At 42.9% G+C, this 13,123-nt stretch overlaps 1 protein-coding gene across 1 annotated transcript in view; it reads left to right on the top strand.

Annotated features, from left to right (window-relative positions):
* TFAP2B (transcription factor AP-2 beta) overlaps window positions 1–13,123 on the top strand; it is a 219,507-nt gene that overhangs the window by 157,736 nt on the left and 48,648 nt on the right. The window lies entirely within an intron of this gene.

The following is a 13,123-nucleotide window of genomic DNA, read 5'->3' as shown; positions in this document are numbered from 1 at the left end:
CAGCAGCTTCTAAAGATAAAAGGCCAGGTGCGTTAGCTTGGAGCGGAAGTAAATTGCTAGACCTCTATACATGGTCCATCCAGTAGGTGGGGACAAAGAGCCACACTGTGTTAACGTGGGTACGTTAATTTAATAATACAGTAAAACTATACTCTAAGAAATTCAACAGTACAATTCAACCCACTGACAGTGAGTCAGGCAACTTAAAAACTTAAATCCAATCATTTCCTATACTTACAATTCCCTCCCATTTTCAAATGACTGAGGGGAAAAAAGATGAGCTTTGCAACATACCCTGAAGGCCACCAGATTTGAACCAGTTTGGACCAAAGCAGGGAGTGAATTCCAAAGCTTCACAGAGAACTCCCAGCCAGCAGACCCTTCTCATATGAACCAATGGGGCTTCAGCTCCAGCCCTCAGATCTCAGCTGCAGTGGACTGACGTGGGGTGAGTAATCGCTTGAGTAGATAAGCCCTCAGCTATTTAGGGTAGTATGGGTTAAACCTTCAGTTTCAGGTAGCCAGTGCAGAAAATGGAGCACTGACAAACTGCTAGCAAACTGGATACAATTAACTTCGGCTTGAATAGAGACTGGGAGTGGATGTGTCATTACACAAAGTAAAACTATTTCTTCATGTTTATTCCCCCCCCCATTCCCCACTGCTCCTCAGACGTTCCTGTTAACTGCTGGAAATGGACCACCTTGATTATCACTACAAAAAGTTTTCTCCCATCCCCACCCCCACCCCCCACTCTCCTGCTGGTAATAGCTCATCTTAAGTGATCACTCTTCTTACAGTGTGTATGATAGCACCCATTTTTTCATGTTCTGTGTGTATGTAAATCTCCTCACTGTATTTTCCACAGTATGCATCCGATGAAGTGAGCTGTAGCTCACGAAAGCTCATGCTCAAATAAATTGTTTAGTCTCTAAGGTGCCACAAGTACTCCTTTTCTTTTTGCTAATACAGACTAACACGGCTGCTACTCTGAAACATGCTAGCATCAAGATATTCCGACTACTGAGTTCAGGATTAGAGATGGTAGGAAATTTTCCAGTGAAACATTTTTTCCCTGGAAAATGCTGATTTGTTGAATCCAAAACTGTTTGTAGGAAAGGGTCTGTTTCGAAGAATCTTCTGATTTGGAAAAAAAAAATGTAAAAAAAGTTTCAAAATGATAGAAATGTCCCATTTTGACATTTTCATTTTTTAGTTTGTAAAGATTTTTCCATTTAGAATTTTAGGTAATTTACACTAAGAAAGTTTTTGCATTGGTGTGTGTGTGTGTGTGTTTTAAAAAGGTTGACATGACAATGAAACATTTCAGTTGCTCTGATATGGAATATTGGTTTGTGAAAATTTTAGCTACTTTAACTATCCATCTTGATTTGGGATGGATTTTTTTTTTAATTTCAGAAACTGTCATGGGATGGTGTGATGGGGTGTGCACCCCACACCAGCCCTGATAGGGTTAATAAGGACCTGAGAGGCCAATTATCTGACATCACCTGCAAGACTGTGGGCCAGGGTTAACAGAGTAAAGCCCAGGTGGGGAAGGGTTGGGCAGTACTATAAAGCCAGGAAGCTGAAAGGAGGATGCAGGGGAAGGAGTAACTTCCTAGGATAAGGGTCACCAGGGGCAAGGACAAAATCTGGGGGAGAGTAAGTCCTGAAATGCTGCCCGGAGTAAGAATTATAGGAAGAGGCTAGGAGGGGGTGAAGTAGCCACTGGGAGTACAGTAGGATCCCAGGGTAAATCGGAACGGGCAAGGGAAGAGAGAGAGATTGGATGTGAAGGTGCCCAGGGAAACAGCAACAGGGTCAGGGACTGTGCAGACCTGCATGGCTGGTTATAGGGTTCCTGGACCAGAACCCAGAGTAGTGAGTAGGTCCAGATTCCCCTGACAACCACTGGTATAGTGACACTCTGCCCCAAGCTGGGGCTGAATGCCATCTGGAAAAGGCATCTGGACAGTTGTCCTCTTGGACTTCGTAACCCTGAAAGGGGTGCATTAAATGGTGAGCTGGCCCAGAAGGCCAAGTTACCAGAAGGGAGACTATTGCAGATTGATCAAAGGCAGAAGGCCTGATGCAGTGAGAACCACTTTCCCAGATCTAGACACTGGGAGATGCAGTAGTGGTGAGTGGGAACCCTATTACAAACGGGAAAACTGTTTCCCATCCAGTCTATTCAAGATCAAGCATATTTATTTGAGGACCTCAAAGCACTTTACAAAAATGCTCATAACTCTCTTGTGAGGTACAGTAGGGAATATTAGACCTCTGAATTATACCTGTCTTCAGTATGGCCATGTGGTGAAACCTTCATTTTCATGCTCTTTACATTTGCTTACAGCCTTAAGGACAAATGAAATGCATAAAGCAGAATTGTTTTCCAATAGAATAGGTCCCAAAATTTTTCATGAGGGAGCAGTGACTCTTTAATACTCACATTCTCTCATTTGCAGTGGCAAATTTCCACCCAAGAAACAGCCTTTCAGCTTAGCTCCTTTTTCTTCTGCTTTCCTGTTAAGTCGCTGCAATCATTCAGTTTTTATCACAGGTCAAAACGTTTACATGGCTAGTGGCTTCTTAAAAGTTCATTCCCCAGCTAACCAAAATGAAGACTTAACAAAAACAGAGAGCACTGCCTAAATGGAAGAGCATTCAGTGTGATTTTATGGATCATATCACAGGAGACCAAGTATCCAAGGGATATATTTTCCAGCCGACTTATGGCTACATATCACCATTTTATAAGCCAAACGCTTGGAAAAATGGAGTCCTCATGGTGGCAAGATATTTATAAGTGAAATTCAACCTATGCAGAGAGCCAGCAAAAAGGCCTCAGCACCACTTAAGCCCCCCAGATAAGGCCTTGTGTTGGCTCTCAGCTCAGGGGCCAATTTCTGCCTTTGCACTCCCTTACGCTCAAATCAGAGTTTCCTTCTTTTTAGTGCCTTAGAAAAATAGTGTTCTTCCTAGGGAGGCAGTGTTGCCTAGCAGATAGTCCACTGGATTGGGACTTGAGACCTTCATTCTATTCCCAGTTGTGTCACTGGCCTGTTGCGGAAGTTACTTCCTCTGTGCCTCAACTTCCCCATCTGTAAAATGATAGTTACCTCTTTTGAAAAGCACTTTGGGGTCTACTGATGAAAAGTGCTATATAGGAGGTAGGTCTCCTCCTCCTCATTATTATTTAAAAAATTGGATTGCTACATCTGAGTAAAGTTGCCCTAGCAAGCAGAAGTTGGGACTGGATAACAGGGGATGAATCATTCAGTAAATTGCCCTGTTCTGTTCATGGCCTCTGAAGCACTTGGCACTGGCCACTGTCCAAAGATAGTACACAGGGCTGGATGGATCATTGGTCTAGCCAAGTATGGCCATTCTTATAGTATTTAGTGCCCATCTTGTGCCTGGAACTTTGCACAAACACAGATTATGTTAATCTGAGGTAAAAACACATGGAGAGCACAGGCTTGTTTTGTTACACCACGGGAGGTGAGGCATTAAATAAATGCTAGATACATTGATGACTGTGAGGTGCTCAGAAACTACTTTGATGGGGGCCATATAAATACTAATTACTATTATAAGTAGAAGAATGAGCCTAGAGAATAGAGGGCATTTGTTGGAGCGATCAGAAAAATTGATTCAATGACTTTTGCCTCTCTTTCATGTTCACAGAACACTTGCTAAGAAATCATTTTTTAACAAAATTAAACATGAGTCAAACGTATCTTGTGTTTTGTTTTGTTTTTTTGGTGCAAATTTTCTAAATCCCATGACTTGATATTTTAAAATATCAAGCCACGGGATACTGGGATTGTTTAGTCTGCAGAAGAGAAGAATGAGGGGGGATTTGATAGCTGCTTTCAACTACCTGAAAGGGGGTTTCAAAGAGGATGGATCTAGACTGTTCTCAGTGGTACCAAATGACAGAACAAGGAGCAATGGTCTCAAGATGCAGTGGGGGAGGTTTAGGTTGGATATAAGGAAAAACTTTTTCACTAAGAGGGTGCTGAAGCACTGGAATGCATTACCTAGGGAGGTGGTGGAATCTCTTTCCTTTGAAGTTTTTAAGGTCAGGCTTGACAAAGCCCTGGCTGGGATGATTTAGTTGGGGATTGGTCCTGTTTTGAGCAGGGGGTTGGACTAGATGACCTCCTGAGGTCCCTTCCAACCCTGATATTCTATGATTCTATGAAAATTCAAACTTTGAGCTGTATTGCTCTAGCTGAGTTAGATGGTCAGATACACAGTGATGTGTGTGAGATAAGAACCTACACACGAGAGTAGACACATAAATCACATGGCACAGTTTCTGTTCTCTAACTAGCTGAATAAAACTCCTATAATCATACTTCTGGTGTGAATGTTCACATTTGCTTTCCAGAGGTCATGGAGGATATAATATGAACATGACTAATGTGAATTTATTTAACAACTTGAATTCATATATATCAATCTTTTGGGATATTTGTCGACTTATAAGCGTTATTGATTTTGGAATTATGCAAATAATTTTCAGTGCAACATGTTGGGCTTTATATACACATCTGCTATTAATAATTATGAACAAAAAAATTCTGTATGTAGCACTTGTTTTTAAAAAGGAAATATGAGAGGGAAAATGACCTACAAAAAATATACCTACATCTCACTTGGCCATCCTGTGACTAGATACCCTCACTTTCCATCTCTTAGTTGATATTAGTGTAACAGCACTTCCCTACTTCACAGGACTATTGTGAGGATAAATACAGTAAAGATTGTTAGGTGCTTTGAAATCTACTGATGAAAAGTCCTATATAAGAGCTAGGTATTTTTATTATCAGCCTTTTGTTTTTTGCATTTCTTTAGAGTGCACTCAGGTCAAACTTTTCTCTGCAACCCTGAGGGCTAGAAACTTCCTTTTTTTCCTAATCAGAGCTGAGAGTCTCATGTAATCACATGACTCAGGAGATGGGGTTGCAATCTTCTCCCACCAAATATCCTAAGACTCGCAATAAAAATCACAAGAATTGGCAACTCTGATCATGGAAAATTGGTTGTCTCTCATAATTTTTATGCAGGTGAAATGGGATGGTTTCTTGTGTTTTGAGATTTCAAACTCCAAAACTCAAAGAAAAACCATGTGGGGATGAGAACCCTGATGGCCCAAACCCACAAAAATTGTTGGCATGGACCTCTGCAAAGCTAAACTGCAGAGATTTGCTCGGTTCTTCTCATTTTCTGTGGGGAAAAGGACCAGAATGCAGCTCATGTGAGCATATGCTCACTGGAAGAAAAAAAAAGTATATTTTGTAACAGTCCTACAAACCTTGGGATTTTACAAGAAATTGGATTAACCAATACAATTTACTTTAGCTTTCCCTTCAGGTGCCAGTCAGAGTTTTTTAGTGACTAAGGAATTTTCTGACAAACATTAAATTGATCACCAGGATGCGAGAGGTTAATCTCACCCCCTGACATCATAGAGCCGTGAGTCAGAGGTTTGAATTCTGAACTGCCACTTAGTCACGACTACTCCTGAAACATCAATTTTTTGCAGACTCAGTTTATAAACTCTGAAAATCAGTAAGTACCTATTTAAAAAACACACACACACACAGACACTTTATGTAAACAAAAGAGAAATAATTTACAATCAAGGACTACACAGCAAGGCTCCACTCCTGGTGAGAGACCCATGTGAGCATAAGAATCTGCCCATGTAGATCCCTTTGCAGGATGGGACCATAACCTAACACTGGGTTTTTCAAAAGAAGCAGAGGGAGTTAGGTTTCCAAGTCACATTGAAGTTCAGTGAGAGCTGGGAGCATCAGTCCTTTAAGCTCTTTTCAAAATCCCATCCTAAATCTGTAAACATTCAAGCTCAGATCCTCAAAGGTATTTAGATCCCATTAGGAGTTAGGCACCTAAATGCCTTTGAGGATCTGGGCCTCAGGGGGTATGTCTACACTGGAATAAAGGACCTGTGGCATTGCCGTGGCTAGCCTGTGTCAGCTGACTCGGGCTTATGGAGCTCGGGCTGCGGGGCTTAAAATGGCTGTGTAGACACTTGGGTCTGAGCGATAGGATCCCAGAGCTGAGGCTCCAGACCAAGCCCAAATGTCTACACAGCAGTTTTACAGCCACACAGCCTGAGACCGAGTCAGCTGATCCAGGCCAACCATGAGTTATTTAATTGCTGTGCAGATGTACCCAGAATCAAATTTCCTAAAGCATCCAAGTCACCTAAATCCTATTAACTTTCAGTGGAATGTAAATGCCTAAGAGTCTGTCTTCACCATACAGTTAGACCAGATGACAATCACCGAGATTGAGCAGGGTTAGATTAGTCCAGGTACAAACATCCCCACAGCAGAGCCCTACCCGTGTTTCTGTGCTCTTTCTGGTTTGCACTTCCCCATGCACGTCTGGGGGTATATCCCATGGTTCTCTGTGCTGGTGCAGTCTTACCCAGTCAATTGTGTTGATTGAATGAGAACATGTCCAGACTTCGGGGCGGACTGGTGGGAAGGGACGATCAGCACCTGAATGATTTTTGCCTAGGTCCTCACTACAAAGTGAGCAGGTTCTCACCCGAGCGAAAGCAGAGCCCAGGTTCTAATATATGCTGGCAGAAAGGTCGGCTAGTCTGGCACCTCCAATCCTGGGTCAGAGTTTTTTCTGTGTGGATGATAGGAGGGGTTTGGCTAAAACGTAGTTAAGAGCCAGTGTTAACTGTGCAGTGAAGACACATCCTAAATGCCTTAGGCGCTTTTGAAAATATTACCCTTAACACCGCAGGTCTGGGTTACTGAGTGAGAAAGCTGTACCCCCACCTGCAATTCAAATAAATAGAAACAGTAAATACCAACCATTTTTATCTGTAAGGCTTTAAAACGGGAATCTTCTAACAATTTACACCTATCATTGGAAAAATTTTTGCAATATAATTTTCACAATAGCATGTCAAGGTAACTAGTGATAAAGCGCTATCCTTTCCAAATGCGTTAGTAACACTTATGGTTGGAAAACAGAAAAACTAATACAGATCTAAACATTTCTGGTATCCTTCCAATGCAAAATATACAAAAGGCTTCATTCTCCAGTGCATTACTCCCTTTCCACACCATCACTGCTTCATTATCAATAGAGTTGAACAGTTGTACTACTGAAATAATATAGTGGTGAATCAGGTCTAAAATCTATTTGACTATCTATACCAGGGTGGCCTCAGTCAATGCAGCATCTGAGCCCCTGCAAACGTCAGGCAAAAATAGAAATGCCCAAAAGAATCCAAAGTAGTTAGTTTAGTGTGTGGTGGCTCTAATTTGACTCCCCAGAATCTCAGCCCCTCTGGGTATCCCTCAGAAGAAATGTTTCACTAAGAGAAATGAAAAGAAAAAGGCTTCTAAGCAGATATGCCAAACACATGAAAAAAATGCCGACATTGGGCTTGTTATTGGCTTGTGAGTTGCTTGTTGCTTATTTGGCTTGTAGCTTGTTACTTTTTTTTTTTATCAGCTCCTGGCAAGCGGGGGGGGGGGCAGGGCAGAAGAGAGTTGGGGTGCACAGCGGGCCCACCATAGACTGTAAGCCGGGGGGATCTAGGCACATAGAGTGTTGGGGTTCTTAGGGATTGGCTTGTTTTGAAATGGGATTAGCTTGATTTTTGGATTATTGTGAAAATCGGGGTGCTTATTTACCGCATGAAAGTTGGTAACTGTGCTTCTAAGTTCCAAACTCTGGTTGCTTTTTCTTTTAAGAAACAATTTTTCCCAGCCCCAGTTTTTCTAACCTCTGGCTGTCGGCCTCGGTCTGTTTATTTTGGATTCCTTATGACTTCATTGTCACAGTTCCTCCCTGTCCAATTCTTCAGCTATAGCTCAAACTAGTCTGATTAGCTAACAATTCAGTCAACCTAGCAAAGGAAAGAACTTCTTTTTCTGTCTCCCCTGCCTCTGGGCCTCCAGTTCTACCCTGTCTGTTCTTACCCACCCATTGTAGCAGTGTCTGAATTTAATCTGCTGCTGCAACTCACACCAACTGCAAATTTGCAACTAGACTCTAACAACATCCCATTTCCTGCCCAAATCAATGCAAGTTCCCTGCCACACAAATAACTCCTATGGGTCCCCAAACACTCCAAGCTATGCTTTTCCTTCCCAGGTAAGACCTTCACACCATTGATTAGCAAGTCCCCAACACGAATTTGCCTCTTATCCCTTGCTACAACTCTCTTCTGGCCAATTGCCAAAGCAAAAGCCTTTATTTGGATTCCGGTGGAAGAACTGCAACAAGTGATGACCTCTGGGTAAACCTGTGGTTTTTGGGCACAATAAACTGCAATGTGTTCTCAGGCAAAACTCCCTTTAGATTGCATGGCCGTGACGAGTGAAGATTCCAGCCCAGTATGCACACATACATTTTAACAGCTGTGCACTTGCCAGAAATTGTTTGGGCTGTCTGTATGTCCGCACTCACGTGCCAAGATGCAACCATAAGAGCGCAGCTTCAGAACAGCCATGGATCCTGGGAGCGGACACGGTTTTGAACGGCTACGTAGAGTGTCTCACAGCACGATGGACAGGCTGACTTTTCTAAGGGATTTATCAGATCACATCACCACTTCCCAGAGACTAACATCTGAGAGGTCTCTTCTTGGAAGCCATGGCATCAATGCGTGGTTGAAATCTGGATTTTCCCTCCTCTGTGCCACAAGCCTGCAGACGCCAGGTCTGGCACTCAGATACATGACAAGTAGACAGCTTTGCCAGTTTGTTTCACTGAAATTGGTTCCTGCTGGGAGGATCTGCTCTCACACTTGTTATGCTGGCACCTGACCATTTCTGGGTACTATCTTTAACATGGCACATCTGTTGTAGCCACACACATTCTTCGGATGGTTCAAAGTGCCACGTGATAAAATGTCCTATTTTATGGAAGTTATCCAGGCTTGATGTACCCTTGGGTACGCAGCTCAGCAATTCTGCAGTCTTGGTTACACTTGACAAACCAGGCTGACATTAGCAATCTTGTCTCATTTCCCCCTTTCATGAGAAGTAATCACAGTTGCCTTCCTCATCCGTATGGCTAAAACACAAGGCTAAGTCATATGGCTGTCGAGCTTGAGACATATTGGGGTCTTACATATTTGACAACGCCGTCATTCAAGGCTCTCTAAATAGACAGCACAGAAAAGAATAGTGCAATGGATTCTGGAAACGTTATGGGTCTATTAACAATATAAGGAAAACGGATAAGAATTTTTGCCAGTAATCTGTTTATTTAAATGATCACCATTTCATTAATACCAGAAAAGGATTGTTGCTAGTGGTTGACAGAGTCTTGGGTTTTTAAACTTGGCTGTCACTGACTTACTGTGTCCTTGGGAAACTGGCTTACTTTCCATTCATTATTAATTATATATACCATCATATGGCAGCATGTTATTGAAATGATATAATAGCCAAACAGTTGTTACTATTAACTTTATCCCATCAAACGGGGTCTGGTCATCATGCAAGCATTTGCCAACTTAGTATGTCCGAGGCAGCACTAAGGGTCACCGATTCATCTTCTTTGATACAGTGTAGCTACTTTCATGATAGTGAATAATAGTAGTAATAGTTAACAATATCGCAATAGAGCTTAGAAGCCCCAGCCATGGATCAGGGCCCACATTGTGCTAGGCGCTGTGCAAACACTGAACAAACAAAAATAAAACCCCATCCCTTCCCTTAAAAGCCTACAATCTAAATAGATCAAAGTAAAACAAAGTTCAGTTATGTACTGGTCTGAAGATGTTTTCAATATTTTATAAAGGAGAGAAAGTTATCTGATAAGTATCATATACACAGAAAAATGTATTGACATGTATACATATATATTTAAATTATAATGAATATGTATATATTTGGAGGTTGATGTACATAGATAAATGTGATTGTGATTGGGTGTAGACCCCTCACTGAAGGCATTAACTGGAACTAGAAAGCTCAATTAGAGCATCTGGTTACAGAGAGAGGGTGAGCCAGGCCCAGTTAAAGATAAGTCCCAGCTAGGTGGTTACTGTAAGGAGAGGTAGCCTAGAATACAAGGAGGGCTGTAGGGAGAGAGAGAAAGAACTCTGTTGTCCCTATCTTGGCTATAAAGAGCTCTGCAGAGTCAAGGAAGAAGCCTATGGGGAGAGTTGGCCCTGGGAGCCTGTCCTGAGTACAGAACTCTGGCAAGAGGAAAGGAGAGGTATGGAGAAGTCACGGTTTTGTGGAGCAAGCTCTGAAAGTGAGCTCTGCTAAACTGGCAAGACCCAGACATCAGGGAACTGTTCAGCTGAGGAATGGAGCAGGGGAAACCAAAGAAGACAAAAGTTAGAGCCTGAGTAAATAAGACTACCTTATTTACTTTCTCCACACCCGTCATGATTTTATTGACCTCTATCATATCCCTCCTTAGTCATTTCTTTTCCAAGCTGAAAAGTCCCAGTCTTATTAATCTTATTAATAGCTGGGTTTGTGATGAGCAGGAGAACTGCATGGTGAATTGTCTGCTGGGTGTGATGGCTACAGGCCTCTTGAGACATTGAGACATACTTATGTGTAGTGCTGGGAAGGAGCTGGTGGCTGTGGTTCATGTAGGTATCAGTGACACAGGAAAAGGTATGAAAAAGGTCATGGAGGCCAAATTTAGGCAGTTAGGTAAGAGATTGGAGTCCAGGACCTCCATGGAAGCATTCTCTGAAGTGCTTCCAGTTCCACATACAAGGCCAGTTAGAGAGGCAGAACTGCAGGATCTCAATGAGTGGATGAGATGGTGTTTGGAGGAGGGATTTAGGTTTATTATTAGGAACTGTGGAACCTTTGGGGAAAGGAAGAGCCTATACAGGAAGGATGAGCCCCTCCTAAACCAAAACAGAACCAGATTGCTGGCATGTAAAATTAAAAAGGTCACAGAGGAGTTTTTAAACTAAGGGCTGGGGAAAGCTGACGCGTGGAGAACACACAGTTTGGACAGAGATATCCCTTAGGGAAGGATTTGTTAAAGGGGATTCTCTATATCCTAGTAAAAAGGAGAGGATAAAAGTTAATGGAGTACAGGTAGAAGCTGAACAGAAACAGTCAAATGAAAAAGCTTCCCATTCAATTACATCAGTGTGGCTAAAAAGTGTAAAGGACGCAGTTTACTCCCTGTAATGGGAGCTGTGCCTAGATCATAGGTTTTGAAATCCTAGAGTGCTGACACAGGGCTGGATCCTCAGCTAGCGTAAACAGGAATTGCTCTGTTGGCTACAATGGAGATGTGCTAATTTACAGCAGCTGAGGATCTTGATTATAATACATAGCACGAATGATACCAGGTTCAACATGCCACCGTTTCTTCCATGGGTTTGGAAGGCCCTTCCTGCAGTGGAATCACCATGTAGGAGGCAGAATTTTGGGAGACTAGGACTTTTCAGCTTGGAAAAGAGACGACTAAGGGGGGAGATATGATAGAGGTCTATAAAATCATGACTAGTGTGGAGAAAGTAAATAAGGAAGTGTTATTTACTCCTTGTCATAACACAAGAACTAGGGGTCACCAAATGAAATGAATAGGCAGCAGGTTTAAAACAAACAAAAGGAAGTATTTTTTCATACAACGTGCAGTCAACCTGTGGAACTCCTTGCCAGAGGATGTTGTTAAAGCCAAGTGTATAACAGGGTTCAAAAAAGAACTAGATAAATTTATGGAGGATAGGTCCATCAATGGCTATTAGGCAGATTTGGTGGCCCTAGCTTCTGCTTGCCAGAAGCTGGGAATGGGTGACAGGGGTTGGATCACTTGAGGATTACCTGTTCTGTTTATTCCCTCTGGGCACCTGGCATTGGCCACTGTCAGAAGACAGGATACTGGGATAGATGGACCTTTGGTCTGACCCAGTATGGCCTTATTCTTATTCTTATTCTTATGTTCTTATGTAATAATTGTATCCCTCTTTACTATTACCTGTCTCTTCCTAATAACAGGGGTTCCCTCTCCTGACACGATATCTTTAATATGAGAAGATACCACAAGATACCATACTAACATCATCTGGAAGGTCAGTCCCTACTATGGGATTGTTTCCCTCTGCTCCAGTTTGAAGTTCTCCTTCCCCAAGACATTCATACTTCTCAACAGAACAGAGGCTGTCAGACCGGGAGTGGGACCGCTCTACTGTGTCCCTGGAAATCTGTTTATGTACCTCTCTGTCTCCATTAGCTTCTCCAGTTCAGCCAGTCTGGTTTCAAGAGCTTGTACTCTGTCTCGGAGGGCCATGAGTTGCTTTCACCAAATGCCCACATACGCCACCTGCCCACAAGACAGGACAATCATACATGCTGCATTCAGTGCAATAAACTGGATAGCCTCCACTCTGCCGCTGGGCTTTTGCCTGCATTCGTTTTGCTCTTTCCAGAGTTTTATTTGTTTGTTTCTCTTTGGGTTTTTTTGGGGGGCGAGGTGAAGAGGGTTATTGGCTTAAGTTTAGAGTATGTTTGTTAGGCGTAGCTGGCTCTCTCTAAACTCCCTCTTAAAACTCCCATTCACTAGTTCCTCTGGTCCGTTAGGAGCTGGCTTTTTATGCCCCTGTTCTCCTTGAGTTAGCCCTGCTGCCTCATGAAGGGATCCTAAAGGGATCAAAGGATAGCAGGCTAGAGCCTCGTTAGTAAGCTTTCAGCCTAGTTTAGCAGGCTGCTTGGCTCAGCCCACAGCCCACAAAAGAGATCACCCTATAAGCAAGCACGTGTAACAGTGGCAGACCCCGGTTGTCGGTGGGCAGGATTGAACGTGGGACCTCTGGAGCTAAATGCATGAGCCTCTACTGCATGAGCTAAATGCCATATTACCCTTAGCTAACGCTGTAGAGCAGACTCATTAATCTCTCTCTTTAAGTGGACTCAGTGCCACTGGATGGGACAGAACACCGCACCCAGAAGGTGCTTGGGTTACACAGGCACACAAAAGAACAAAGCAACAGGCAACAAACTCATCCCAAGGGTCACATTCGCTCCTCCTTCAGCTGGAGAACTCCCTTGCCAAACTCCTGTTTCCTGCTCCGGTTTTGTAGCTCCCAGAATACCTGTGTATGGGATCAAGACTCCTCAGA

The sequence above is a fragment of the Lepidochelys kempii genome, chromosome 3 (assembly GCF_965140265.1).
Source record: "Lepidochelys kempii isolate rLepKem1 chromosome 3, rLepKem1.hap2, whole genome shotgun sequence".
NCBI classification, from domain to species: Eukaryota; Metazoa; Chordata; order Testudines; family Cheloniidae; genus Lepidochelys; species Lepidochelys kempii.
The sequence above is the reverse complement of the archived record's forward strand: the minus strand, read 5'-3'. Positions and strand labels throughout refer to the sequence as shown.